General features: G+C 50.0%; 1 pseudogene; it reads right to left on the bottom strand.

The window, feature by feature from the left end:
- Window positions 1–3,366: 3,366 nt before the first annotated feature.
- Window positions 3,367–3,485, bottom strand: LOC120098724 (5S ribosomal RNA; annotated as a pseudogene).
- Between the last annotated feature and the right edge of the window lie 2,515 nt (window positions 3,486–6,000).

Raw genomic sequence — 6,000 nt, 5'->3', positions numbered from 1 at the left:
CTATAGTTACGGAGAGTTGTGAGCGCTCTGATGTGGGTGCTGGGCATCAAACCTGGGTCCTCTGTTGAACCAGAACCATCTGCACGCCAGACCATCTCTCCAGCACAGGTATATGTGGTTTGTTTGGATTGTTGTTTTGGCTTGGTTTGATTTCAGATTTTTTTCCAGACAAGTTTTCTCTGTGTAGCCTTGGCTGTCCTGGAACTCGCTCTGTAGACCAGGCTGGCCTTGAACTCAGAAATCTGCCTGTCTCTGCATCCTGAGAACTGAGGTTAAATGTGTAGCACCATGTACAACTGTTTGTTTTTGAGACTGGGTCTGGTGTAGCCCAGGCTATCTTCAGACTGGCTATGTAGTAAAGGATGACCCTCCCCTGATGCCTCCACATCTACCTCCCTTACACAATTATTACTTTTAAACAGATAACTTTAAAAAAATTATTATGTGTTTTATGTATACCAGTGTTTTGTCTACATGTATATTTTCCACACCAGAAGAGGCCATGGGATCCCATGGATCTACAGTTATAGACAGTTGAGAGCTGCCGAGGGGGTGCTGGGAATTGAACTCAGGACCGCTAAAAGAACAGCCAGAGCTCTTAACCACTGAGCTATCTCTCTGGCTCCCAATTATTATTCTTTAGCTAAAAACAAAGCAAACTGGGTTTGGGCTGGCGTGCGGGCCTGCAGTCTCAGAATATAAAACCACAAAGCAAAGGCTGTTGGGGTTGTCAGTGTTAGGAGCGCCCCCTTCTGTTGCAAAGGTTCAGTCCCTGCACCCACATCTGCCAATCACGGCTAACTCCAGTTCCCAGTGATTCAGCCCCATCTCCTGGCTTCCTTGGGCATTACACCCACAAGGACACACACACACACACACACACACACACACACACACACACACACACACACATCTTTAAAAAAAACCTACAAAACAAAACAAAGTTATTTTTCTCCCCACCAATACCCCCCTTTTTTTTCTTTTTCTGGGAATTCTAGCCGCGTGCCCCAGGCCCTGTTTACTAACTGGATAAAAAAATCACACCAAGACCTCTGCCTTTGGCCTTGTGGGGCATCCTAGATTCCTGAGACAGGCAGGGTTTCTCCCGCTCACCCCCCAGAGCAGGAAATAATGGTGTGGCAATCCTTAGCATCCACCTTAAGTAGCTGGGGGTGGGGTGGGGCGTTGTTAGCGCAAATTGTCATCTTGACACAATGTTGCAGTCTCAGTGAGAGGTAGGCACAGGGTGGCCTGTGCAGGACTGTCTCCATTGATGTGGATAGATACAGACCAAAGCCCCAGCCCTGGGAATGGCTACACCGGCTTCCGCCTGTGTAAGAGGAGAAGGCAGACTGGGCTCTATTCAGACTGCACGCTCTTCTCTCTGCTCTCGACAGCTGTGTGAGGAGATCAGCTGTCTATATTTCTGCCTTAACTTCCCCTGCAGCGAGGGGTTGTAACCTGGAGCTGTGGGCTAACGTAAACCAGTCCCCCCGCCCCCCATGCTGCTTGTGTTATTTCCTCCCTACAGAAATGAAACTAGGACAAAGGGTCCCAATTCCTGGAGAGTCCGCTCCATCTCCCACCCGCCACAGCCCCATTGTCTCTGCTCTCTTTGCCATTCCTCTGTTTACCCCTGGATGCTGAAGGGTGGGGGGGCTCTAGGAGCTTCTTAGTATGGGGTGGGGAGGGAAATCTGGGACCTATCAAATGGCATGGTGGCATGCGCCTTTACTCCCAGGACTTGGGAGGCAGAGGCAGGAGGATATCTGAGTTCAAGGCCAGCCTGGTCTACAAAGCGAGTTCCTGGACAGCCAGGGCTACACAAAGAAAACCCTATATCAAAAAAACAAAAACAGGAGTTGGGGATTTAGCTCAGTGGTAGAGCGCTTGCCTAGCAAGCGCAAGGCCCTGGGTTCGGTCCCCAGCTCCGAAAAAAAAAAAAAAAAGAAAAAAGAAAAACAAAACAAAACAAAAACAAAAACAAAAACCACTGTGCTTTGAGCATGTGCAATTCAGTGACTTTGGTAAATGGACAGAGCTGTGTAACCACTACCCAGAACCTCCAAGGAAGAGGAGTACTATACTCTCATCTCTCTTTCCTCCCTCCCGGCAACTGCAAATCTTTCTGTGGCTAGGGACCTGCCTACTGTGGTTGAAGAGAATCACACCAATCGTACCGTGCAGACCTCTGAGTCCAGCTTTTATAATTTTACCTTCTGTGCGTGAATGTTTTGCCTGCATGCATGTCAGTGCACCACATGTGTGCCTGCCTATGAATCCAGAGGGTGTCAGCTGCCCTGGAACTGTAGTTACTGATGGTTGACAATCACCATGTGGGTGCTGGAATGGAACCCAGGTCCTTTGGAAGAACATAACTACTGTGCCATCTCTCTGGTCCTCTGTCTGGATTCTTTTTCTTTCTTTCTTCCTTCCTTTCTTTCTTTTCCCACTCAACTTTTGTGGTGTGTGTGTGTGTGTGTGTGTGTGTGTGTATGTGTGTGCATGTGTGTGTATATGTGTGTGTGTTCGTGTGCATGAAAATGTGTGCACGAACATAGAGACTAAAGAACAACCTCAGCTGTCACTTCTCCAGTGCTTGTTTGCTTTTGAGAGAGCATTTCTCATTGGCCTGACTTTGCCTCAAGTAGCACAGGCTGCTGGTCTAGTGAGAGACAGGGATCCACCTGCCTCTGCCTTCCCAGAGCCGGGATTTCAAGTGGGTATACCATACTTGACTTTTGTTGTTGTTTTGAGACAGGGTCTTTCTACTATGTAGCTCTGGCTGACTTGGAACTCACTACGTAGACCAGGCTGGCCTTGAACTCACAGAGCTCCGCCCACCTCTGCCTCCCAAGTGCTTGGGTTAAAGGTGTTAGTGACCATACCTGGCTTGTTTGTGATTGTCCGGTGTCAGTGGCGCCATCTCTTCTGCTGGGAATCGTGGAGGTTTGTTTGTTTGATTTTCTTTCTTTCTTTTTTTTTTTTCCGGAGCTGGGGACCGAACTCAGGGCCTTGCGCTTGCTAGGCAAGCGCTCTACCACTGAGCTAAATCCCCAACCCTTGTTTGATTTTCTTAGTTTCTAGTTTTAAATACCACTTGCATCCCTGGTTCCCACGGGGGTCAAAAGAGGGCAGCCAGGTTCCCAGAATCAAACCAGGGTCACCTGGGTCACCTACAAAATTAATCTTAACCTCTGAGCCCCTGGTTTTGGTGTCCTTTTGATTGACTTTGCAGGATCTCATGATGTGTCCCTGGCTGACCTGGAACTTTCTATATAGATGAGGCTAGCCCTGAACTCAGGGATATGCCTGCTTCTGTCTTCCCAGTGTCTGATAACCAGAGCACCACTGTAGCTTTTTAAAAGCCTACAGCACCCGGTATTCCCAGGCGGTCTCCCATCCAAGTACTAACCAGGCCTGACCCTGCTTAGCTTCCGAGATCATACAAGATCAGGAGCGTTCAGGATGGCATGGCCATAGTTGTTTTTGCCTTTGGATACAGGGTCTCACTACGTGCCCCAGGTTGGTCTGGGACTTGCTGTGTAGCCCAGAAGCTTTCAGTTCACAATCCTCCTGCCTCAGGCTCCATGTAGGGTTGTGGTAATGGCCCAGGGTTATGGAGGAAGGGTCTCGGGAGCTTCAACCCTAGACACCTCAGATACAGATGGCAGGAGTTGGCTACCTCCCCCTCCCAACCTGGTGCTCTAAAGTCAGTTCCCCTCTCCACTAACCCTGTAGGAATTTATTCACTCCTTGGTTGACCTTATAAGGTCTCCCGCCACCACAGTCCCCCCAGTAGGTCTGGCACCTCCACTGAGATCCTGCACAGCACACACTTAACTGGGTTAAGCTTCCCTCCCTTCAGCCCAGCTTGGTCCACAGTGGGCCTGACTGGGGGTGCGGGGCTGGGGTGTTGGGGTAGACTGGACTGGACACACACGCACATGCACACCCACTCGCATGCGCATTCACACGCTCGCGCGCGCACACACACACACACAGCAGCAGCAGCAGCAGCAGCAGCAGCAGCAGCAGCAGCAGCAGCAGCAGCAGTAGCACCTCCAGTGTGCAGGGATTGGAGGCAAGTGCCCAACAGGCGTGTGTTTGGGGCTTTATCTGTGCCCTAGACTGGAGCAGTTGCTTCAAGTCAGTGTGGGTTAGCCACCCTTCCTCCCTCTGGGTATCTGCTGCCAGAAGTTGGTCACGCCTGTGATTTGGGTGTAATGAACTCACTGCCATAGAGACATGTTGAGGCGTCTTCACCATCTGCCCCCAGAAGCCCATGGCCACTCAGTAGCACTGTCCCCATCTTATAGGAAGAGACCCAGAGCTAGCTCCTCCCATACCAGCCCCCTGTCTGTCTTCTAGCGCCATTCTCTGCACTAGTGCCTTTGCTCTTTTAGAGACTGTGCAAACCCGGGAAGTGAAGCACAGCCAACTTGGGAACGCAAATATTTGCCAGTCAAGAAAACACTCCCCTGTCAATCAAAACCCAGACAAGCTGGCACACAGACTCTGCAGGAGCGGGAGGCAGCTTCTGTTTTGGCATGGTCCAGGTGGCTGACGGTTTCTCTGAATGCGTCTCAAGCTTCTCCCCCACCACTCCATCCTCAAAAGAAGATGAAGAAACTGAGGCACGAAGTAGCCCCTCAGCGTCCAGTGACTTTTATTTCTTTCGATAATATTTATGTGGATTCAGAACCCCACGAAGAGGACAAAGGGTTTGCAAGAGATAATTTCCAGCTCAGATAAGCGACAGCCAGGTTTCCAGGCCGTGGGATGGGTGGAGCTTGAGTACAGTTTTATTATAGCTTTGCGGGGTCTCTGCAGGGAGCAGGATACAGCTCAGTCGGGAGCCATAGCTGAGACAGAGCAAATTTTCTGCCTGGTTACAGAAAACCCAGACTACATATCCTTTTTGCTTTGGGGTGTGTGTGTGTGTGTGTGAGTGTGTGTGTGTGTGCGTGTGCGTGTGTGTGTTTTGGCTAGATGTCTTAGTTTTCTATTGCCACAATAAGACTCGTGAACTGGAGGACTGGAGAGCTGGCTCAGTGGTTAAGAGCACTGACTGCTTTCCCAGAGGTCCTGAGTTCAAACCCCGGCAACCACATGGTGCCTCACAACCATCTGTAATGAGATCTGATGCCCTCTTCTTGTGTGTCTGAAGACAGCTACAGTGTACTGTACAGTGTACAGTGTATAATAAGTAAATCTAAAGACTCTGTGAACAAAGCCAATTATAAAAGAAAGCATTTAATTTGGGGTTGACAGTTCCACCAGGTTAGAGCCCATGATCATGGGGGATGCAAACTGGGAATGGTATGGGCTTTTGAAACCTCAGAGCCCTCCCCCTACTCCTCCATGACATACCTCCTCCAACAGGGCTACGCCTCCTAATCCTTCCCAAACAGTCCCACCAACGGGGGACCAAGGAGTCAAATCTGTGGAGCCATTCTCACTCAAACCAATGCAGGGCTGTGTACATGTGTGTGTGTGTCGGGGGGCACCTCTATCACAGAGTACACCCTTAACCTTGAGACAGCGAATGCCGCATGACTCAGACTGTCCCCAGCTGGCGATTCTTCTGCTCCCACCCCTGGAATACTAAGATTACACCTCACCTCAAAGCCTAATAGTGAGGGTTTTAAACTTGGATCCAGGCTCTCTTGCCCTTACCAGTTGTAGATTAACTACTCCTCCCTGGGAGTCACCCTGGTCTGCTGGCACCTTGCTGGAGTCACCCTGATTATAGCACCTACTAATAGTTCAGCAGTCCTCACCAGACTCTTGATTCAAAATTCCCCCCTGCGGGGGCCATAGTAATGCAGGGACTCAAGGGCTGTTGGCTCACCAAGACTCTGTACAGAAGGCTTGACAGCGTCAGGTTCTGGGGTACAGCTCAGTGGAAGAGGGTGTCATTCTTTTTTTTTTTTTTTTTTTTTTGGTTCTTTTTTTCGGAGCTGGGGACCGAACCCAGGGCCTTGCGCTTCCTAGGCA

This window comes from Rattus norvegicus, chromosome 19, assembly GCF_021556685.1.
Source record: "Rattus norvegicus strain SHRSP/BbbUtx chromosome 19, alternate assembly SHRSP_T2T, whole genome shotgun sequence".
Taxonomy (NCBI): Eukaryota; Metazoa; Chordata; class Mammalia; order Rodentia; family Muridae; genus Rattus; species Rattus norvegicus.
The sequence above is the reverse complement of the archived record's forward strand: the minus strand, read 5'-3'. Positions and strand labels throughout refer to the sequence as shown.